Raw genomic sequence first — 22,792 nt, 5'->3', positions numbered from 1 at the left:
TCGGGGTGCCCGAGCTTAAGGCTAGGGGTGCCCTAGCCTAAGCCAAGGGGTGCCCTAGCCTAAGTCTAGGGGTGCCCTAACCTAAGCCTAGGGGTGCCCTAGCCTTAGGATAGGGGAGCCCTAGCCTTAGCTTAAGCCTAGGGGTGGCCTAGCCTTAGTCTAGGGTTTCCCTAGCCTTAGGCTAGGGGAGCCCTAGCCTTAGCCTAAGCCTAGGGGTGCCCTAGCCTAAGCCTAGGGGTGCCCGAGATTAGCCTAGGGGTGCCTTAGCCTTAGGCAAGGGGAGCCCTAGCCTTAGCTTAAGCCTAGTGGTGCCCTAGCCTAAGCCTAGGGGTGCCCTAGTAAGCCTAGGGGTGACCTAGCCTAAGCCTAGGGGTACCCTAGCCTTAGGCAAGGGGAGCCCTAGCCTTAGCCTAAGCCTAGGGGTGCCCTAGTAAGCCTAGGGGTGCCCTAGCCTTAGCCTAATGATAGGGGTGCCCTAGACTAAGACTAGGGGTGCCCTAGCCTAAGCTTAGGGGTGACCTAGTCTAAGCCTAGGGGTGCCCGAGCCTAAGCCTAGGGGTGCCCTAACCTAAGCCTAGGGGTGCCTTAGCCTTAGGATAGGGGAGCCCTAGCCTTAGCTTAAGCCTAGGGGTGCCCTAGCCAAAGCCTAGGGGTGCCCTAGCCAAAGCCTTGGGGTGCGATAGCCTAAGCCTAGGGGTGCCCAAACCTAAGCCTAGGGGTGACCGAGCCTTAGGCTAGGGGAGCCCTAGCCTTAGCCTAAGCCTAGGGGTGCCCTAGCCTAAGCCTAGGGGTGCCCTCGCCTAAGCCTAGGGGTGCCCTAGCCTTAGGCTAGGGGAGACCTAGCCTTAAACCAAGCCTAGGGGTGCCCTAGCCTAAGCCTAGGGGTGCCCTAGCCTAAGCCTAGGGGTGTCCTAGCCTAAGCCTAGAGGTGCCCTAGCCTAAGCCTAGGGGTGCCCTAGCCTTAGGCTAGGGGAGCCCTAGCCTTAGCCTAAGCCTAGGGGTGCCCTAGCCTAAGCCTAGGGGTGCCCTCGCCTAAGCCTAGGGGTGCCCTAGGCTTAGGCAAGGGAGCCCTAGCCTTAACCCAAGCCTAGAGGTGCCCTAGCCTAAGCCTAGGGGTGCCCTATCCTAAGTCTAGGGGTGTCCTAGCCTAAGCCTAGGGGTGCCATAGCCTAAGCCTAGGGGTGCCTAGCCTTAGGCTATGGGAGCCCTAGCCTTAGCCTAAGCCAAGGGGTGTCCTAGTATAAGCCTAGGGATGGCCTAGCCTAAGTCTAGGGGTGCCCTAGCCTTAGGGTAGGGGAGCCCCAGCCTTAGCCTAAGCCTAGGGGTGCCCTAGCCTAAGCCTAGGGGTGCCCTGGACTAAGCCTAGGGGTGCCCTAGTCTTAGGCTGGTGAGCCCAAGCCTTAGCCTAAGCCTAGGGGTGCCCTAGCCTAAGCCTAGGGGTGCCCTAGCCTAAGCCTAGAGTGCCCTAGCCTAAGCCTAAGGATGACCTAGTAAGCCTAGGGTGCGCTAGCCTAAGCCTAGGGGTACCCTAGCCTTAGGCAAGGGAAGCCCTAGACTTAGCCTAAGCCTAGGGGTGCCCTAGCCTAATCCTAGGGGTGCCCTAGCCTAAGCCTAGGGGTGCCCTAGCCTAAGCCTAGGGGTGCCCTAGCCTAAGCTTAGGGGTGTCCTAGCCTAAGGCTACGGGTACCCTAACCTAAGCTTAGGGGCGCCCTAGCCTAAGACTAGGGGTGCCCTAGCCTAAGCCTAGGGGTGCCTTAGCCTTAGGCTAGGGGAGCCCTAGCCTTAGCCTAAGCCTTGGGGTGCCCTAGCCTAAGCCTTGGGTGCCCAAGCCTTAGGCTATGGGAACCCTAGCCTTAGCCTAAGCCTAAGAGTGGCCTATCCTAAGCCTAGGGGTGCCCTAGCCTTAGGCTAGGGGAGCCCTAGCCTTAGCCTAAGCTACGGATGCCCTAGCCTAAACTTAGAGGTACCATACATAGCCTAATCCTAGGGGTGCCCTAGCATTAGGCTAGGGGAGCCCTAGCCTTAGGCTAAGCGTAGGTGTGCCCTAGCCTAAGCCTAGGGGTGCCCAACCCTAAGCCTAGTGATGCCCAAGCCTAAGCCTAGGGGTGCCCTAGCCTTAGGCTATGGGAGCCCTAGCCTTAGCCTAAGCCTAGTGGTGCCCTAGCCTAAGCCTACGGGTGCCCTGGCCTAAGCCTAGGGGTGCCCTGGCCTAAGGCTAGGGCTGCCCTAGTCTTAGGCTAGGGGAGCCCTAGCCTTAGCCTAAGTCTAGGGGTGCCCTAGCCTAAGCCTAGGGGTGCCCTAGCCTAAGCCTAGGGGAGCCCTAGCCTAAGCTTAGGGGTGCCCTAGCCTAAGCCTAGGGGTGCCCTAGCCTAAGCCTAGGGGTGCCCTAGTCTTATGCTAGGGGAGCCCTAGCCTTACCCTTAGCCTTTGGGTGCCCTAGCCTAAGCCTACAGGTGCCCTAGCCTAAGCCTAGGGGTGCCCTAGCCTAAGCTTAGGGGTGCCCTAATCTAAGCCTAGGCGTGCCTGAGCCTAAGCCTAGGGGTGCCCTAGCCTAAGACTAGGGGTGCCCTAGCCTAAGCCTAGGAGTGCGATAGCCTAAGCCTAGGGGTCCCAAGCCTAAGCCTAAGGGTGCCCTAGCCTTAGGCTAGGGGAGCCCTAGCCTAATCCTAAGCCTATTGGTGCCCTAGCCTAAGCCTAGGGGTGCCCTAGCCTAAGCCTAGGGGTGCCCTAGCCTTAGGCAAGAGGAGCCCTAGCCTTCGCCTAAGCCTAGGGGTGCCCTAGCCTAAGCCTAGGGGTGCCCTAGCGTACGCCTAGGGGTGCCCTAGCCTAAGCCTAGGTGTGCCCTAGCCTAAGCCTAGGGGTGCCCTAGCCTAAGCTTAGGGGTGCCCTAGCCTAAGTCTATGGGTGCCCTAACCTAAGCTTAGGGGTGCCCTAGCCTAAGCCTAGGGGTGCCCTAGCCTTAGCCTAATCCTAGGAGTGCCCCAGCCTAAGACTAGGGGGCCCTAGCTTAAGCCTAGGGGTGCCCTAGCCTTAGGCTATGGGAGCCCTAGCCTTAGCCTAAGCCTAGGGGTGCCCTGGTCTAAACCTAGGGGTGCCCTTGCCTTGGGCTATGGGAGCCCTAGCCTTAGACTAAGCCTAGGGGTGCCCTAGTCTAAGCCTAGGGGTGCCCTTGCCTTGGGCTAGGGGAGTCCTAGCCTTAGCCTAAGTCTAGGGGTGCCCTAGCCTAAGCCTACGGGTGCCCTAGCCTAAGCCTAGGGGTGCCCTGGCCTTAGGCGAGGGGAGCCCTAGCCTTAGCCTAAGCATTGGGGTACCCTAGCCTAAGCCTAGGGGTGCCCTAGCCTTAGGCTATGGGAGCCCTAGCCTTAGCCTAAGCCTAGGGGTGCCCTAGTCTAAGCCTAGGGGTTCCCTTGCCTTGTGCTAGGGGAGCCCTAGCCTTAGCCTAAGCCTAGGGGTGCCCTATCCTAAGCCTACGGGTGCCCTAGCCTAAGCATAGGGGTGCCCTAGCCTAAGCCTAGGGGTGCCCTAGCCTTAGGCTTGGGGTGCCCTAGCCTTAGGCTAGGGTAGCCCTAGCCTTAGCCTAAGCCCTGGGGTTCCCAAGCCTAAGCCTAGGGGTACCCTGTCCTAAGACTTGGGGTGCCCTAGTCTTAGGCTAGGGGAGCCCTCGCCTTAGCCTAAGTCTAGGCGTGTCCTAGCCTAAGCCTAGGGGTGCCCTAGCCTAAGCCTAGGGGTGCCCTAGCCTAAGCCTAGGGGTGCCCTAGCCTAAGCCTAGGGGTGCCTTAGCCTTAGGCTAGGGGAGCCCTAGCATTAATTTAAGCCTAGGTGTGCCCTAGCCTAAGCCTAGGGGTGCCCTAGCCAAAGCCTAGGGGTGCCCAAGCCTAAGCCTAACGGTGCCCTAGCCTAAGCCTGACGGTGCCCTAGCCTTAGGCTAGGGGAGCCCTAGCCTAAGCATAAGCCTATTGGTGCCCTAGCCTAAGCCTAGGCGTGCCCTAGCCTAAGCCTAGGTGTGCCCTAGCCTTAGGCTAGGGGAGCCCAAGCCTTAGCCTAAGCCTAGGGGTGCCCTCGCCTTACCCTAGGGGTGCCCTAGCCTTAGGCTAGGGGAGCCCTAGCCTTGACCCAAGCCTAGGGGTGCCCTAGCCTAAGCCTAGGGGTGCCCTAGCCTAAGCCTAGAGGTGTCCTAGCCTAAGCCTAGGGGAGCCGTAGCCTAAGCCTAGGGGTGCCCTAGCCTTAGGCTAGGGGAGCCCTAGCCTTAGCCTAAGCCTAGGGGTGCCCTAGCCTAAGCCTAGGGGTGCCCTAGCCTAAGCCTAGGGGTGCCTAGCCTTAGGCTATGGGAGCCCTAGCTTTAGCCTAAGCCAAGGGGTGTCCTAGTATAAGCCTAGGGGTGGACTAGCCTAAGTCTAGGGGTGCCCTAGCCTTAGGGTAGGGGAGCCCTAGCCTTAGCCTAAGCCTAGGGGTGCTCTAGCCTAAGCCTAGGGTTGCCCTAGCCTAAGCCTAGGGGTGCCCTGGACTAAGCCTAGGGGTGCCCTAGTCTTAGGCTAGGTGAGCCCAAGCCTTAGCCTAAGCCTAGGGGTGCCCTAGCCTAAGCCTAGGGGTGCCCTAGCCTAAGCCTAGGGGTACCTTAGTAAGCCTAGGGGTGCCTAGCCTAAGCCTAGGGGTGCCCTAGCCTAAGCCTAGGGGTGCCCTAGCCTAAGCCTAAGGGTGCCCTAGCCTAAGCTTAGGGGTGCCCTAGCCTAAGCCTAGGGGTGCCCTAGCCTAAGCCTAAGGGTGCCCTAGTCTTATGCTAGGGGAGTCCTAGCCTTACCCTTAGCCTTTGGATGCCCTAGCCTAAGCCTACAGGTGCCCTAGCCTAAGCCTAGGGGTGCCCTAGCCTAAGCTTAGGGGTGCCCTAATCTAAGCCTAGGCGTGCCCGAGCCTAAGCCTAGGGGTGCCCTAGCCTAAGCCTAGGGGTGCCCTAGCCTAAGCCTAGGGGTGCGATAGCCTAAGCCTAGGGGTCCCAAGCCTAAGCCTAAGGGTGCCCTAGCCTTAGGCTAGGGGAGCCCCAGCCTAATCCTAAGCCTATTGGTGCCCTAGCCTAAGCCTAGGGGTGCCCTAGCCTAAGCCTAGGGGTGCCCTAGCCTTTGGCAAGGGGAGCCCTAGCCTTCGCCTAAGCCTAGGGGTGCCCTAGCCTAAGCCTAGGGGTGCCCTAGCGTAAGCCTAGGGGTGCCCTAGCCTAAGCCTAGGGGTGCCCTAGCGTAAGCCTAGCGGTGCCCTATCCTAAGCCTAGGGGTGCCCTAGCGTAAGCCTAGGGGTGCCCTAGCCTAAGCTTAGGGGTGCCCTAGCCTAAGTCTATGGGTGCCCTAACCTAAGCTTAGGGGTGCCCTAGCCTAAGCCTAGGGGTGCCCTAGCCTTAGCCTAATCCTAGGAGTGCCCCAGCTTAAGACTAGGGGGCCCTAGCTTAAGCCTAGGGGTGCCCTAGCCTTAGGCTATGGGAGCCCTAGCCTTAGCCTAAGCCTAGGGGTGCCCTGGTCTAAGCCTAGGGGGTGCCCTTGCCTTGGGCTATGGGAGCCCTAGCCTTAGACTAAGCCTAGGGGTGCCCTAGTCTAAGCCTAGGGGTGCCCTTGCCTTGGGCTAGGGGAGTCCTAGCCTTAGCCTAAGTCTAGGGGTGCCCTAGCCTAAGCCTACGGGTGCCCTAGCCTAAGCCTAGGGGTGCCCTGGCCTTAGGCTAGGGGAGCCCTAGCCTTAGCCTAAACCTAGGGGAACCCTAGCCTAAGCCTAGGGGTGCCCTAGCCTTAGGCTATGGGAGCCCTAGCCTTAGCCTAAGCCTAGGGGTGCCCTAGTCTAAGCCTAGGGGTTCCCTTGCCTTGGGCTAGGGGAGCCCTAGCCTTAGCCTAAGCCTAGGGGTGCCCTATCCTAAGCCTACGGGTGCCCTAGCCTAAGCCTAGGGGTGCCCTAGCCTTAGGCTATGGGAGCCCTAGCCTTAGCCTAAGCCTAGGGGTGCCCTAGTCTAAGCCTAGGGGTTCCCTTGCCTTGGGCTAGGGGAGCCCTAGCCTTAGCCTAAGCCTAGGGGTGCCCTAGCCTAAGCCTAGGGGTGCCCTAGCCTAAGCCTAGGGGTGCTTTAGCCTTAGGCTAGGGGAGCCCTAGCCTTAATTTAAGCCTAGGTGTGCCCTAGCCTAAGCCTAGGGGTGCCCTAGCCTAAGCCTAGGTGTGCCCTAGCCTTAGGCTAGGGGAGCCCAAGCCTTAGCCTAAGCCTAGGGGTGCCCTCGCCTAACCCTAGGGGTGCCCTAGCCTTAGGCTAGGGGAGCCCTAGCCTTGACCCAAGCCTAGGGGTGCCCTAGCCTAAGCCTAGGGGTGCCCTAGCCTAAGACTAGGGGTGTCCTAGCCTAAGCCTAGGGGAGCCGTAGCCTAAGCCTAGGGGTGCCCTAGCCTTAGGCTAGGGGAGCCCTAGCCTTAGCCTAAGCCTAGGGGTGCCCTAGCCTAAGCCTAGGGGTGCCCTAGCCTAAGCCTAGGGGTGCCTAGCCTTAGGCTATGGGAGCCCTAGCTTTAGCCTAAGCCAAGGGGTGTCCTAGTATAAGCCTAGGGGTGGACTAGCCTAAGTCTAGGGGTGCCCTAGCCTTAGGGTAGGGGAGCCCTAGCCTTAGCCTAAGCCTAGGGGTGCTCTAGCCTAAGCCTAGGGTTGCCCTAGCCTAAGCCTAGGGGTTCCCTGGACTAAGCCTAGGGGTGCCCTAGTCTTAGGCTAGGTGAGCCCAAGCCTTAGCCTAAGCCTAGGGGTGCCCTAGCCTAAGCCTAGGGGTGCCCTAGCCTAAGCCTAGGGGTACCTTAGTAAGCCTAGGGGTGCCTAGCCTAAGCCTAGGGGTGCCCTAGCCTAAGCCTAGGGGTGCCCTAGCCTAAGGCTACGGGTGCCCTAGCCTAAGCCTAGGGGTGCCCTGGCCTAAGCTTAGGGGTGCCTAGCCTAAGTCTACTGGTGCCCTAACCTAAGCTTAGGGGTGCCCTAGCCTAAGCCTAGGGGTGCCCTAGCCTAAGCCTAGGGGTGCCCTAGCCTTAGCCTAATCCTAGGGGTGCCCTAGCCTAAAACTAGGGGTGCCCTAGCCTAAGCCTAGGGGTGACCTAGCCTTAGGCTAGGGGAGCCCTAGCCTTAGCCTAAGCCTTGGGGTGCCCTAGCCTAAGCCTAGGGGTGCCCTAGCCTTAGGCTATGGGAGCCCTAGCCTTAGCCTAAGCCTAGGGTTGCCCTAGCCTAAGCCTAGGGTTGCCCTAGCCTTAGGCTAGGGGAGCCCTAGCCTTAGACTAAGCTAGATGCCCTAGCCTAAACTTAGAGGTGCCCTAGCCTAAGCTTAGGGGTGCCCTAGCATTAGGCTAGGGGAGCCCTAGCCTAAGCCTAAGCCTATTGGTGCCCTAACCTAAACCTAGGGGTGCCCTAGCCTAAGCCTAGGGGTGCCCTAGCCTTAGGCTAGCGAAGCCCTAGCCTTTGCCTAAACCTAGGGGTGCCCTAGCCTAAGCCTAGGGGTGCCCTCGCCTAAGTCTAGGGGTGCCCTAGCCTTAGGTTAGGGGAGCCCTAGCCTTAACCTAAGCCTAGGGGTGCCCTAGCCTTAGGCTAGGGGAGCCCTAGCCTTAGCCTAAGCCTAGGGGTGCCCTAGCCTAAGCCTAGGGGTGCCCTAGCCTAAGCCTAGGGTTGCCTAGCCTTAGGCTATGGGAGCCCTAGCTTTAGCCTAAGCCAAGGGGTGTCCTAGTATAAGCCTAGGGGTGGACTAGCCTAAGTCTAGGGGTGCCCTAGCCTTAGGGTAGGGGAGCCCTAGCCTTAGCCTAAGCCTAGGGGTGCTCTAGCCTAAGCCTAGGGTTGCCCTAGCCTAAGCTTAGGGGTGCCCTGGACTAAGCCTAGGGGTGCCCTAGTCTTAGGCTAGGTGAGCCCAAGCCTTAGCCTAAGCCTAGGGGTGCCCTAGCCTAAGCCTAGGGGTACCTTAGTAAGCCTAGGGGTGCCTAGCCTAAGCCTAGGGGTGCCCTAGCCTAAGCCTAGGGGTGCCCTAGCCTAAGGCTACGGGTGCCCTAGCCTAAGCCTAGGGGTGCCCTGGCCTAAGCTTAGGGGTGCCTAGCCTAAGTCTACTGGTGCCCTAACCTAAGCTTAGGGGTGCCCTAGCCTAAGCCTAGGGGTGCCCTAGCCTAAGCCTAGGGGTGCCCTAGCCTTAGCCTAATCCTAGGGGTGCCCTAGCCTAAAACTAGGGGTGCCCTAGCCTAAGCCTAGGGGTGACCTAGCCTTAGGCTAGGGGAGCCCTAGCCTTAGCCTAAGCCTTGGGGTGCCCTAGCCTAAGCCTAGGGGTGCCCTAGCCTTAGGCTATGGGAGCCCTAGCCTTAGCCTAAGCCTAGGGTTGCCCTAGCCTATGCCTAGGGTTGCCCTAGCCTTAGGCTAGGGGAGCCCTAGCCTTAGACTAAGCTAGATGCCCTAGCCTAAACTTAGAGGTGCCCTAGCCTAAGCTTAGGGGTGCCCTAGCATTAGGCTAGGGGAGCCCTAGCCTAAGCCTAAGCCTATTGGTGCCCTAACCTAAACCTAGGGGTGCCCTAGCCTAAGCCTAGGGGTGCCCTAGCCTTAGGCTAGCGAAGCCCTAGCCTTTGCCTAAACCTAGGGGTGCCCTAGCCTAAGCCTAGGGGTGCCCTCGCCTAAGCCTAGGGGTGCCCTAGTCTTAGGCTAGGTGAGCCCAAGCCTTAACCTAAGCCTAGGGGTGCCCTAGCCTAAGCCTAAGGGTGCCCTAGCCTAAGCCTAGGGGTGCCCTAGCCTAAGCCTAGGGGTGCCCTAGCCTAAGGCTAGGGGTGCCCTAGCCTTAGGCTAGGGGAGCCCTAGCCTTAGCCTAAGCCTAGGGGTGCCCTAGCCTAAGCCTCGTGGTACCCTAGCTTAAGCCTAGGGATGCCCTAGCCTAAGGCTAGGGGTGCCCTAGCCTAAGCCGAGGGGTGCCCTAGCCTTAGGCTATGGGAGCCCTAGCCTTAGCCAAAGCCAAGGAGTGTCCTAGTATAAGCCTAGGGGTGGCCTAGACTAAGTCTAGGGGTGCCCTAGCCTTAGGGTTGGGGAGCCCTAGCCTTAGCCTAAGCCTAGGGGTGCCCTAGCCTAAGCCTCGGGTTGCCCTAGCCTAAGCCTAGGGGTGCCCTGGACTAAGCCTAGGGGTACCCTAGTCTTAGGCTAGGGGAGCCCAAGTCTTAGCCTAAGCCTAGGGGTGCCCTAGCCTAAGCCTAGGGGTGCCCTAGCCTAATCCTAGGGGTACCCTAGCCTTAGGCAAGGGGAGCCCTAGCCTTAGCCTAAGCCTAGGGGTGCCCTAGCCTAAGCCTAGGGGTGCCCTAGCCTAAGAATAGGGGTGCCCTAGCCTAAGCCTAGGGGTGCCCTAGCCTAAGCTTAGGGGTGCCGTAGCCTAAGTCTACGGGTGCCCTAATCTAAGCTTAGGGTGCTCTAGCCTAAGCCTAGGGGTGCCCTAGCCTAAGCCTAGGGGTGCCCTAGCCTTAGCCTAATCCTAGGAGTGCCCCAGCCTAAGACTAGGGGTGCCCTAGCCTAAGCCTAGGGGTGCCCTAGCCTTAGGCTAGGGGAGCCCTAGCCTTAGCCTAAGCCTTGGGGTGCCCTAGCCTTAGCCTAATCCTAGGAGTGCCCCAGCCTAAGACTAGGGGTGCCCTAGCCTAAGCCTAGGGGTGCCCTAGCCTTAGGCTATGGGAGCCCTAGCCTTAGCCTAAGCCTAGGGGTGCCCTATTCTAAACCTAGGGGTACCCTATCCTTGGGCTAGGGGAGCCCTAGCCTTAGCCTAAGCCTAGGGGTGCCCTAGCCCAAGCTTAGGGGTGACCTAGCCTAAGCCTAGGGGTGCCCTAGCCTTAGCCTAAGCCTAGGGGTGCCCTAGCCTAAGCCTAGGGGTGCCCTAGTCTAAGCCTAGGGGTGCCCTAGTCTAAGCCTAGGGGTGCCCTAGCCTAAGCCTAGGGGTGCCCTAGCCTAAGCCTAGGGGTGCCCTAAACTTATGCTAGGGGTGCCCTAGCCTTAGGCTAGGGTAGCCCTAGCCTTAGCCTAAGCCTAGGGGTGTCCTAGTCTAAGCCTCGGGGTGCCCTCGCCTAAGCCTAGGGGTGCCCTAGCCTTAGGTTAGGGGAGCCCTAGCCTTAACCTAAGCATAGGGGTGCCCTAGCCTAAGCCTCGGGGTGCCCTAGCTTAAGCCTAGGGGTGCCCTAGCCTAAGGCTAGGGGTGCCCTAGCCTAAGCCTAGGGGTGCCCTAGCCATAGGCTATGGGAGCCCTAGCCTTAGCGTAAGCCAAGGAGTGTCCTAGTATAAGCCTAGGGGTGGCCTAGACTAAGTCTAGGGGTGCCCTAGCCTTAGGGTAGGGGAGCCCTAGCCTTAGCCTAAGCCTAGGGGTGCCCTAGCCTAAGCCTAGGGTTGCCCTAGCCTAAGCCTAGGGGTGCCCTGGACTAAGCCTAGGGGTACCCTAGTCTTAGGCTAGGGGAGCCCAAGCCTTAGCCTAAGCCTAGGGGTGCCCTAGCCTAAGCCTAGGGGTGCCCTAGCCTAAGCCTAGGGGAGCCCTAGTAAGCCTAGGGGTGCCCTAGCCTAATCCTAGGGGTACCCTAGCCTTAGGCAAGGGGAGCCCTAGCCTTAGCCTAAGCCTAGGGGTGCCCTAGCCTAAGCCTAGGGGTGCCCTAGCCTAAGAATAGGGGTGCCCTAGCCTAAGCCTAGGGGTGCCCTAGCCTAAGCTTAGGGGTGCCGTAGCCTACGTCTACGGGTGCCCTAATCTAAGCTTAGGGTGCTCTAGCCTAAGCCTAGCGGTGCCCTAGCCTAAGCCTAGGGGTGCCCTAGCCTTAGCCTAATCCTAGGAGTGCCCCAGCCTAAGACTAGGGGTGCCCTAGCCTAAGCCTAGGGGTGTCCTAGCCTTAGGCTAGGGGAGCCCTAGCCTTAGCCTAAGCCTTGGGGTGCCCTAGCCTTAGCCTAATCCTAGGAGTGCCCCAGCCTAAGACTAGGGGTGCCCTAGCCTAAGCCTAGGGGTGCCCTAGCCTTAGGCTATGGGAGCCCTAGCCTTAGCCTAAGCCTAGGGGTGCCCTAGTCTAAACCTAGGGGTACCCTATCCTTGGGCTAGGGGAGCCCTAGCCTTAGCCTAAGCCTAGGGGTGCCCTAGCCCAAGCTTAGGGGTGCCCTAGCCTAAGCCTAGGGGTGCCCTAGCCTTAGCCTAAGCCTAGGGGTGCCCTAGCCTAAGCCTAGGGGTGCCCTAGCTTAAGCCTAGGGTTGCCCTAGTCTAAGCCTAGGGGTGCCCTAGTCTAAGCCTAGGGGTGCCCTAGCCTAAGCCTAGGGGTGCCCTAGCCTAAGCCTAGGGGTGCCCTAAACTTAGGCTAGGGGTGCCCTAGCCTTAGGCTAGGGTAGCCCTAGCCTTAGCCAAAGCCTAGGGGTGTCCTATCCTAAGCCTCGGGGTGCCCTAGATTAAGCCTAGGGGTGCCCTAGCCTAAGCCTAGGGGTGCCCTAGCCTAAGTCTAGGGGTGCCCTAACATAAGCCTAGGGGTGCCCTAGCCTTAGGCTAGGGGAGCCCTAGCCTTAGCCTAAGCCTAGGGGTACCCTAGCTTAAGCCTAGGGGTGCCCTAGCTTAAGCTTAGGGGTGCCCTAGCCTAAGCCTAGGGGTGCCCTAGCCTTAAGCTTGGGGAGCCCTAGCCTTAGCCTAAGCCTAGGGGTGCCCTAGCCTAAGCCTAGTGGTGCCATAGCCTAAGCCTAGGGGTGCCCAAGCCTAAGCCTAAGGGTGCCCTAGCCTTAGGCTCGGGAGCCCTAGCCTAAGCCTAAGCCTAGTGGAGCCCTAGCCTAAGCCTAGTGGTGCCTATCCTAAGCCTAGGGGTGCCCTAGCCGTAGCCTAAGGGAGCCCTAGCCTTAGCCTAAGCCTAGGGGTGCCCTAGCCTAAGCCTAGGGGTGCCCTTGCCTAAACCTAGGGGTGCCCTCGCCTAAGCTTACAGGTGCCCTAGCCTTAGGGTAGGGGAGCCCTAGTCTTAACCTAAGCCTAGGGGTGCGCTAGTCTAAGCCTAGCGGTGCCCTAGCCTAATTTTAGGGGTGCCCTAGCCTAAGCCTTGGGGTGCCCTAGCCTTAGGCTTGGGGAGCCCTAGCCTTAGCCTAATCATAGGGGTGCCCTAGCCTAAGCCTAGGGGTGCCCTAGCCTTAGGCTAGGGGAGCCCTAGCATTAGCCTAATCTACGGATGCCCTAGCCTAAGCTTAGGGGTACCCTAGCCTAAGCCTAGGCGTGCCCTAGCATTAGGCTAGGGAACCCTAGCCTTAGGCTAAGCGTAGGGTTGCCCTAGCCTAAGCCTAGGGGTGCCCTAGCCTAAGCCTAGGGGTGCCCTAGCCTAAGCCTAGGCGTGCCCTGGTCTAAGGCTAGGGGTGCCCGAGTGTTAGGCTAGGGGAGCCCTAGCCTTAGCCAAAGCCTAGGGGTGCCCTAGCCTAAACCTAGGGGTGCCCTCTCCTAAGCTTAGGGGTGCCCTAGCCTAAGCCTTGGGGTGCCCTAGCCTAAGCTTAGGGGTGCCCTAGTTTAAGCCTAGGGGTGCCCAAGCCTAAGCCCAGGGGTTCCCTAGCCTAAGCCTAGGGGTGCCCTAGCCTTAAGCTAGGGGAGCCATAGCCTTAGCCTAAGCCTTGGGGTGCCGTAGCGTAAGCCTAGGGGTGCCCTAGCCTAAGCCTAGGGGTGCCCTAGCCTAAGCTTATGGGTGCCCTAGTCTAAGCCTAAGCCTATTGGTGCCCTAGCCTAAACCTATTGGTGCCCTAGCCTAATCCTAGGGGTGCCCTAGCCTTATTCCAGGGGACCCCTAGCCTTAGCCTAAGCCTACGGGTGCCCTAGCCTAAGCCTAGTGGTGCCCTAGCCTAAGCCTAGGGGTGCCCTAGTAAGCCTAGGGGTGCCCTAGCCTAATCCGAGGGGTACCCTAGCCTTAGGCAACGGGAGCCCTAGCCTTAGCCTAAGCCTAGGGGTGCCCTAGCCTAAGAATAGGGGTGCCCTAGCCTAAGCCTGGGGGTGCCCTAACCTAAGCTTGGGGGTGCCCTAGCCTAAGCCTAGGGGTTCCCTAGCCTAAGTTTAGGGTTGCCCTAGCCTAAGCCTAGGGTTGCCCTAGCCTTAGGCTTGGGGAGCCCTAGCCTTAGCCTAATCCTAGGGGTGCCCTAGCCTAAACCTAGGTGTGCCCTAGCCTTTGGCTAGGGGAGCCATAGCATTTGCCTAAACTACGGATGCCCTAGCCTAAGCTTAGGGGTACCCTAGCCTAAGCCTAGGGGTGCCCTAGCATTAGGCTAGGGGACCCTAGCCTTAGGCTAAGCGTAGGCGTGCCCTAGCCTAAGCCTAGGGGTGCCCAAGCCTAAGCCTAGGGGTGCCCAAGCCTAAGCCTAGGGGTGCCCTAGCCTAAGCCTAGAGGTGCCCTGGCCTAAGGCTAGGGGTGCCCTAGTCTTAGGCTAGGGGAGCCTTAGCCTTAGCCTAAGCCTAGGGGTGCCCTAGCCTAAGCCTAGGGCTGCCCTAGCCTAAGCTTAGGGGTGCCCTAGCCTAAGCCTAGGGGTTCCCTAGCCTAAGCTTAGGGGTGCCCTAGCTTAAGCCTAGGGGTGCCAAAGCCTAAGCCCAGGGGTTCCCTAGCCTTAGGCTAGGGGAGCCCTAGTCTTAGCCTTATCCTAGGGGTGCCCTAGCCTAAGCCTATGGGTCCCCTAGCCTAAGCCTAGGGGTGCCCTTGCCTTAGACTAGGGGAGCCCTAGCCTTAGCCTAAGCCTAGGGGTGCCCTAGCCTAAGCCTAGGGGTGCCCCAGCCTAAGCCTAGGGGTGTCCTAGCCTAAGCCAAGGGGTGCCTTAGCCTAAGCCTAGGGGTGCCCTAGCCTAAGCCTAGGGGTGCCCTAGCCTAAGTCTAGGGGTGCCCTAGCCTAAGCCTAGGGGTGCCCTAGCCTTAGGCTATGGGAGCCCAAGCCTTAGCCTAAGCCAAGGGGTGTCCTAGTATAAGCCTAGGGGTGGCCTAGCCTAAGTCTAGGGGTGCCCTAGCCTTAGGCTAGGGGAGCCCTAGCCTTAGCCTAAGCCTGTGGTGCCCTAGCCTAAGCCTAGGGGTGCCCAAACCTAAGCCTAGGGGTGCCCAAGCCTAAGCCTAGGGGTGTGCTAGCCTTAGGCTATGGGAGCCCTAGCCTTAGCCTAAGCCTAGGGGTGCCCTAGCCTAAGCCTAGGTGTGCCCTAGCCTAAGCCTAGGGGTGCCCTAGCCTAAGCCTAGGTGTGCCCTAGCCTAAGCCTAGGGGTGCCCTAGCCTAAGCCTAGGGGTGCCCTAGCCTTAGGCTATGGGAGCCCTAGCCTTAGCCTAAGCCAAGGGGTGTCCTAGTATAAGCCTAGGGGTGGCCTAGCCTAAGTCTAGGGGTGCCCTAGCCTTAGGGTAAGGGAGCCCTAGCCTTAGCCTAAGCCTAGGGGTGCCCTAGCCTAAGCCTATGGTTGCCTTAGCCTAAGCCTAGGGGTGCCCTGGACTAAGCCTAGGGGAGCCCTAGTTTTAGGCTAGGGGAGCCCAAGCCTTAGCCTAAGCTTAGGGGTGCCCTAGCCTAAGCCTAGGGGTGCCCTAGCCTAAGCCTAGGGGTGCCCTATTAAGCCTAGGGGTGCCCTAGCCTAATCGTAGGGGTACCCTAGCCTTAGGCAACGGGAACCCTGGCCTTAGCCTAAGCCTAGGGGTGCCCTAGCCTAAGCCTAGGGGTGCACTAGCCTAAGCCTATGGGTGCCCTAGCCTAAGAATAGGGGTGCCCTAGCCTAAGCCTAGGGGTGCCCTAGCCTAAGGTTAGGGATGCCCTAGCCTAAGTCTACGGGTGCCCTAACCTAAGCTTGGGGGCGCCCTAGCCTAAGCCTAGGGGTGCCCTAGCCTTAGCCTAATCCTAGGGGTGCCCCAGTCTAAGACTAGGGGTGCCCTAGCCTAAGCCTAGGGGTGCCCTAGCCTTAGGCTAGGGGAGCCCTAGCCTTAGCCTAAGCCTTGGGGTGCCCTAGCCTAAGCCTAGGGGTGCCCTAGCCTTAGGCTATGGGAGCCCTAGCCTTTGCCTAAGCCTAGGGGTGCCCTAGTCTAAGCCTAGGGGTACCCTAGCCTTGGGCTAGGCGAGCCCTAGCCTTAGCCTAAGCCTAGGGGTGCCCTAGCCTAAGCTTAGGGTTGTCCTAGCCTAAGCCTAGGGGTGCCCTAGCCTTAGGCTAGAGGTGCCCTAGCCTTAGGCTAGGGTAGCCCTAGCCTTAGCCTAAGCCTATGGGTGCCCTAGCCTAAGCCTAGGGGTGCCCTAGCTTAAGCCTAGGGGTGCCCTAGTCTAAGCCTAGAGGTGCCCTAACCTAAGCCTAGGGGTGCCCTAGCCTTAGGCTAGGGGAGCCCTAGCCTTAGCTTAAGCCTAGGGGTGGCCTAGCCTAAGTCTAGGGGTGCCCTAGCCTAAGCCTAGGGGTGCTCTGGCCTTAGGCTAGGGGAGCCCTAGCCTTAGCCTAAGCCTTGTGGTACCCTAGCCTGAGCCTAGGGGTGCCCTAGCCTTAGGCTATGGGAGACCTAGCCTTAGCCTAAGCCTAGGGGTGCCCTAGCCTAAGCCTCGGGGTGCCCTAGCTTAAGCCTAGGGTTGCCCTAGCCTAAGCCTAGGGGTGCCCTAGCCTAAGTCTAGGGGTGCCCTAACATAAGCCTAGGGGTGCCGTAGCCTTAGGCTAGGGGAGCCCTAGCCTTAGTTTAAGCCTAGGGGTGGCCTAGCCTAAGCCTAGGGGTTCCCTAGCCTTAGGCTAGGGGAGCCCTAGCCTTAACCTAAGCCTAGGGGTGCCCTAGCCTAAGCCTAGGGGTGCCCTAGCTTAAGCTTAGGGGTGCCCTAGCCTAAGCCTAGGGGTGCCCTAGCCTTAAGATTGGGGAGCCCTAGCCTTAGCCTAAGCCTAGGGGTGCCCTAGCCTAAGCCTAGGGGTGCCATAGCCTAAGCCTAGGGGTTCCCTCGCCTAAGCCTACGGGTGCCCTAGCCTTAGGGTAGGGGAGCCCTAGTCTTAACCTAAGCCTAGGGGTGCGCTAGTCTAAGCCTAGGGGTGCCCTAGCATAATTTTAGGGGTGCCCTAGCCTAAGCCTAGGGGTGCCCTAGCCTTAGGCTTGGGGAGCCCTAGCCTTAGCCTAATCATAGGGGTGCCCTAACCTAAGCCTAGGGGTGCCCTAGCCTTATGCTAGGGGAGCCCTAGCATTAGCCTAAGCTACGGATGCCCTAGCCTAAGCTTAGGGGTACCCTAGCCTAAGCCTAGGCGTGCCCTAGCATTAGGCTAGGGAACCCTAGCCTTAGGCTAAGCGTAGGGTTGCCCTAGCCTAAGCCTAGGGGTGCCCAAGCCTAAGCCTAGGGGTGCCCTAGCCTAAGCCTAGGCGTGCCCTGGCCTAAGGCTAGGCGTGCCCGAGTCTTAGGCTAGGGGAGCCCTAGCCTTAGCCAAAGCCTAGGGGTGCCCTCTCCTAAGCTTAGGGGTCCCCTAGCCTAAGCCTTGGGGTGCCCTAGCCTAAGCTTAGGGGTGCCCTAGTTTAAGCCTATGGGTGCCCAAGCCTAAGCCCAGGGGTTCCCTAGCCTAAGCCTAGGGGTGCCCTAGCCTTAAGCTAGGGGAGCCCTAGCCTTAGCCTAAGCCTTGGGGTGCCGTAGCCTAAGCCTAGGGGTGCCCTAGCCTAAGCCTAGGGGGGCCCTAGCCTAAGCTTATGGGTGCCCTAGTCTAAGCCTAAGCCTATTGGTGCCCTAGCCTAAAACTATTGGTGCCCTAGCCTAAGCCTAGGGGTGCCCTAGCCTTATTCCAGGGGAGCCCTAGCCTTAGCCTAAGCCTACGGGTGCCCTAGCCTAAGCCTAGTGGTGCCCTAGCCTAAGCCTAGGGGTGCCCTAGTAAGCCTAGGGGTGCCCTAGCCTAATCCGAGGGGTACCCTAGCCTTAGGCAACGGGAGCCCTAGCCTTAGCCTAAGCCTAGGGGTGCCCTAGCCTAAGAATAGGGGTGCCCTAGCCTAAGCCTAGGGGTGCCCTAACCTAAGCTTGGGGGTGCCCTAGCCTAAGCCTAGGGGTGCCCTAGCCTTAGCCTAAGCCTAGGGGTGCCCTAGTCTAAGCCTAGCGGTACCCTAGCCTTGGGCTAGGGGAGCCCTAGCCTTAGTTTAAGCCTAGGGATGGCCTAGCCTAAGTCTAGGGGTTCCCTAGCCTTAGGCTAGGGGAGCCCTAGCCTTAGCCTAAGCCTAGGTGTGCCCTAGCCTAAGCCTAGGGGTGCCCGATCCTAAGCCTAGGGGTGCCTTAGCCTTAGGCTAGGGGAGCCCTAGCCTTAGCTTAAGCCTAGGGGTGGCCTAGACTAAGTCTAGGGGTGCCCTAACCTAAGCCTAGGGGTTCCCTAGCCTTAGGCTAGGGGAGTCCTAGCCTTAGCTTAAGCCTAGGGTTGGCCTAGACTAAGTCTAGGGGTTCCCTAGCCTAAGCCTATGGGTGCCCTGGCCTTAGGCTAGGGGAGCCCTAGCCTTAGCCTAAGCCTTGTGGTATCCTAGCCTGAGCCTAGGGGTGCCCTAGCCTTAGGCTATGGGAGCCCTAGCCTTAGCCTAAGCCTAGGGGTGCCCTACTCTAAGCCTAGGGGTGCCCTAGCCTAAGCCAAGGGGTGCCCTAGCCTAAGTCTAGGGGTGCCCTAACCAAAGCCTAGGAGTGCCCTAGCCTTAGGCTAGGGGAGCCCTAGCATTAGCCTAAACTACGGATGCCCTAGCCTAAGCTTAGGGGTACCAAAGTCTAAGTCTAGGGGTGCCCTAACCTAAGCCTAGGGGTGCCCTAGCCTTAGGATAGGGGAGCCCTAGCCTTAGTTTAAGCCTAGGTGTGGCCTAGCCTAAGGCTAGGGGTTCCCTAGCCTTAGACTAGGGGTTCCCTAGCCTTAGGCTAGGGGAGCCCTAGCCTTAGCCTAAGCCTAGTGGTGCCCTAGCCTAAACCTAGGGGTGCCCGAGCCTAAGCCTAGGGGTGCCCTAGCCTAAGCCTAGGGATGCCTTAGCCTTAGGCTAGGGGAGCCCTAGCCTTAGCTTAAACCTAGGCTTGCCCTAGCCTAAGCCTAGGGGTGCCTTAGCCTAAGCCTAGGGGTGCCCTAGCCTTAAGCTTGGGGAGCCCTAGCATTAGCCTAAGCCTAGGGGTGCCCTAGCCTAAGCCTAGGGGTGCCCTAGCCTAAGCCTAGGGGTGCCCAAGGCTAAGCCTAAGGGTGCCCTAGCCTTAGGCTCGGGGAGACCTAGCCTAAGCCTAAGCCTAGTGGAGCCCTAGCCTAAGCCTAGTGGTGCCCTAGCCTAAGCCCAGGGGTGCCCTAGCCGTAGCTTAAGGGAGCCCTAGCCTTAGCCTAAGCCTAGGGGTGCCCCAGCCTAAGCCTAGGGGTGCCTCGCCTAAGCCTAGGGGTGCCTTCGCCTAAGCCTACGGGTGCCCTATCCTTAGGGTAGGGGAGCCCTAGTCTTAACCTAAGGCTAGGGGTGCCCTAGACTAAGCCTAGGGGTGCCCTAGCCTAAGTTTAGGGTTGCCCTAGCCTAAGCCTTGGGTTGCCCTAGCCTTAGGCTTGGGGAGCCCTAGCCTTAGCCTAATCCTAGGGGTGCCCTAGCCTAAGCCTAGGTGTGCCCTAGCCTTTGGCTAGGGGAGCCATAGCATTTGCCTAAACTACGGATGAACTAGCCTAAGCTTAGGGGTACCCTAGCCTAAGCCTAGGGGTCCCCTAGCATTAGGCTAGGGGACCCTAGCCTTAGGCTAAGCGTAGGGGTGCCCTAGCCTAAGCCTAGGGGTGCCCAAGCCTAAGCCTAGGGGTGCCCAAGCCTAAGCCTAGGGGTGCCCTAGCCTAAGCCTAGGGGTGCCCTGGCCTAAGGCTAGGGGTGTCCTAGTCTTAGGCTAGGGGAGCCCTAGCCTTAGCCTAAGCCTAGGGGTGCCCTAGCCTAAGCCTAGGGCTGCCCTAGCCTAAGCTTAGGGGTGCCCTAGCCTAAGCCTAGGGGTTCCCTAGCCTAAGATTAGGGGTGCCCTAGCTTAAGCCTAGGGGTGCCAAAGCCTAAGCCCAGGGGTTCCCTAGCCTTAGGCTAGGGGAGCCCTAGTCTTAGCCTTATCCTAGGGGTGCCCTAGCCTAAGCCTATGGGTCCCATAGCCTAAGCCTAGGGGTGCCCTTGCCTTAGACTAGGGGAGCCCTAGCCTTAGCCTAAGCCTAGGGGTGCCCTAGCCTAAGCCTAGGGGTGCCCCAGCCTAAGCCTAGGGGTGTCCTAGCCTAAGCCTAGGGGTGCCTTAGCCTAAGCCTAGGGGTGCCCTAGCCTTAGGCTAGGGGAGCCCTAGCCTTAGCCTAAGCCTAGGGGTGCCCTAGCCTAAGCCTAGGGGTGACCTAGCCTAAGCCTAGGGGTGCCCTAGCCTTAGGCTATGGGAGCCCAAGCCTTAGCCTAAGCCAAGGGGTGTCCTAGTATAAGCCTAGGGGTGGCCTAGCCTAAGTCTAGGGGTGCCCTAGGCTTAGGGTAGGGGAGCCCTAGCCTTACCCTAAGCCTAGGGGTGCCCTAGCGTAAGCCTATGGGTGCCCTAGCCTATGCCTAGGGGTGCCCTGGACTAAGCCTAGGGGTGCCCTAGTCTTAGGCTAGGGGACCCTAGCCTTAGGCTAAGCGTAGGGGTGCCCTAGCCTAAGCTTAGGGGTGCCCAAGCCTAAGCCTAGGGGTGCCCAAGCCTAAGCCTAGGGGTGCCCTAGCCTAAGCCTAGGGGTGCCCTGGCCTAAGGCTAGGGGTGCCCTAGTCTTAGGCTAGGGGAGCCCTAGCCTTAGCCTAAGCCTAGGAGTGTCCTAGCCTAAGCCTAGGGCTGCACTAGCCTAAGCTTAGGGGTGCCCTAGCCTAAGCCTAGGGGTTCCCTAGCCTAGGCTTAGGGGTGCCCTAGCTTAAGCCTAGGGGTGCCCAAGCCTAAGCCCAGGGGTTCCCTAGCCTTAGGCTAGGGGAGCCCTAGTCTTAGCCTAATTCTAGGGGTGCCCTAGCCTAAGCCTATGGGTCCCCTACCCTAAGCCTAGGGGTGCCCTAGCCTTAGACTAGGGGAGCCCTAGCCTTAGCCTAAGCCTAGGGGTGCCCTAGCCTAAGCCTAGGGGTGCCCTGCCTAAGCCTAGGGGTGTCCTAGCCTAAGCCTAGGGGTGCCTTAGCCTAAGCCTAGGGGTGCCCTAGCCTTAGGCTATGGGAGCCCTAGCCTTAGCCTAAGCCTGGGGTGCCCTAGCCTAAGCCTAGGAGTGCCCAAACCTAAGCCTAGGGGTGCCCTAGCCTAAGCCTAGGTGTGCCCTAGCCTAAGCCTAGAGGTGCCCTAGCCTAAGCCTAGGGGTGCCCTAGCCTTAGGCTATGGGAGCCCTAGCCTTAGCATAAGCCAAGGGGTGTCCTAGTATAAGCCTAGGGGTGGCTTAGCCTAAGCCTAGGGGTGCCCTAACCTTAGGGTAAGGGAGCCCTAGCCTTAGCCTAAGCCTAGGGGTGCCCTAGCCTAAGCCTATGGTTGCCTTAGCCTAAGCCTAGGGGTGCCCTGGACTAAGCCTAGGGGAGCCCTAGTCTTAGGCTAGGGGAGCCCAAGCCTTAGCCTAAGCTTAGGGGTGCCCTAGCCTAAGCCTAGGGGTGCCCTAGCCTAAGCCTAGGGGTGCCCTAGTAAGCCTAGGGGTGCCCTAGCCTAATCGTAGTGGTACCCTAGCCTTAGGCAACGGGAGCCCTGGCCTTAGCCTAAGCCTAGGGGTGCCCTAGCCTAAGCCTAGGGGTGCACTAGCCTAAGCCTATGGGTGCCCTAGCCTAAGAATAGGGGTGCCCTAGCCTAAGCCTAGGGGTGCCCTAGCCTAAGGTTAGGGATGCCCTAGCCTAAGTCTACGGGTGCCCTAACCTAAGCTTGGGGGTGCCCTAGCCTAAGCCTAGCGGTGCCCTAGCCTTAGCCTAATCCTAGGGGTGCCCCAATCTAAGACTAGGGGTGCCCTAGCCTAAGCCTAGGGGTGCCCTAGCCTTAGGCTAGGGGAGCCCTAGCCTTAGTCTAAGCCTTGGGGTGCCCTAGCCTAAGCCTAGGGGTTCCCTAGCCTTAGGCTATGGGAGCCCTACCCTTTGCCTAAGCCTACGGGTGCCCTAGTCTAAGCCTAGGGGTACCCTAGCCTTGGGCTAGGGGAGCCCTAGCCTTAGCCTAAGCCTAGGGGTGCCCTAGCCTAAGCTTAGGGGTGCCCTAGCCTAAGCCTAGGGGTGCCCTAGCCTTAGGCTAGGGGTGCCCTAGCCTTAGGCTAGGGTAGCCCTAGCCTTAGCCTAAGCCTAGGGGTGCAATAGCCTAAGCCTAGGGGTGCCCTAGCTTAAGCCTAGGGGTGCCCTAGTCTAAGCCTAGAGGTGCCCTAACCTAAGCCTAGGGGTGCCCTAGCCTTAGGCTAGGGGAGCCCTAGCCTTAGCTTAAGCCTAGGGGTGGCCTAGCCTAAGTCTAGGGGTGCCCTAGCCTAAGCCTAGGGGTGCTCTGGCCTTAGGCTAGGGGAGCCCTAGCCTTAGCCCAAGCCTTGTGGTACCCTAGCCTGAGCCTAGGGGTGCCCTAGCCTTAGGCTTTGGGAGACCTAGCCTTAGCCTAAGCCTAGCGGTGCCCTAGCCTAAGCTTAGGGGTGCCCTAGCCTAAGCCTACGGGTGTCCTAGCCTTAGGCTAGGGGAGCCCTAGCCTTAGCCTAATCCTAGGGGTGCCCTAGCCTAAGTCTAGGGGTGCCCTAGCCTTAGGCTAGGGGAGCCCTAGCCTTAGCCTAAGCATAGGGGTGCCCTAGACTAAGCCTAGGGGTGCCCTAGCCTAAGCCTAGGGGTGCCCCAGCCTTAGGCTAGGGGTCCCCTAGCCTTAGGCTAGGGTAGCCCTAGCCTTAGCCTAAGCCTAGGGGTGCCCTAGCCTAAGCCTCGGTGTGCCCTAGCCTAAGCCTAGGGGTGCCGTAGCCTAAGCCTAGGGGTTCCCTAGCCTTAGGCTATGGGAGCCTTAGCCTTAGCCTAAGCCAAGGGGTGTCCTAGTATAAGCCTAGGGGTGGCCTAGCCTAAGTCTAGGGGTGCCCTAGCCTTAGGGTAGGGGAGCCCTAGCCTTAGCCTAAGCCTAGGGGTGCCCTAGCCTAAGCCTATGGTTGCCTTAGCCTAAGCCTAGGGGTGCCCTGGACTAAGCCTAGGGGAGCCCTAGTCTTAGGTTAGGGGAGCCCAAGCCTTAGCCTAAGCTTAGGGGTGCCCTAGCCTAAGCTTAGGGGTGCCCTAGCGTAAGACTAGGGGTGCCCTAGTAAGCCTAGGGGTGCCCTAGCCTAATCCTAGGGTTACCCTAGCCTTAGGCAACGGGAGCCCTGGCCTTAGCCTAAGCCTAGGGGTGCCCTAGCCTAAGACTAGGGGTGCCCTCCCCTAAGCCTAGGGGTGCCCTAGCCTTAGGCTAGGGGAGCCTTAGCCTTAGCCTAAGCCTTGGGGTGCCCTAGCCTAAGCCTAGGGGTGCCCTAGCCTTAGGCTATGGGAGTCCTAGCCTTTGCCTAAGCCTAGGGGTGCCCTAGTCTAAGCCTAGGGGTACCCTAGCCTTGGGCTAGGGGAGCCCTAGCCTTAGCCTAAGCCTAGGGGTGCCCTAGCTTAAGCCTAGGGGTGCCCTAGTCTAAGCCTAGGGGTGCCGTAACCTAAGCCTAGGGGTGCCTAGCCTTAGGCTAGGGGAGCCCTAGCCTTAGCATAAGCCTAGGGGTGGCCTAGCCTAAGTCTAGGGGTGCCCTAGCCTAAGCCTAGTGGTGCTCTGGCCTTAGGCTAGGGGAGCCCTAGCCGTAGCCTAAGCCTTGTGGTACCCTAGCCTGAGCCTAGGGGTGCACTAGCCTTAGGCTAGGGGAGCCCTAGCCTTAGTTTAAGCCAAGGGGTGCCCTAGCCTAAGCCTAGGGGTGCCCTAGCCTAAGTGTAGGGGTGCCCTAGCCTAAGCCTACGTGTGCCCGAGCCTAAGCCTA

The sequence above is a fragment of the Tenrec ecaudatus genome (assembly GCF_050624435.1).
Source record: "Tenrec ecaudatus isolate mTenEca1 chromosome 14 unlocalized genomic scaffold, mTenEca1.hap1 SUPER_14_unloc_8, whole genome shotgun sequence".
In the NCBI taxonomy this organism is placed as follows: Eukaryota; Metazoa; Chordata; class Mammalia; order Afrosoricida; family Tenrecidae; genus Tenrec; species Tenrec ecaudatus.
The sequence above is the reverse complement of the archived record's forward strand: the minus strand, read 5'-3'. Positions refer to the sequence as shown.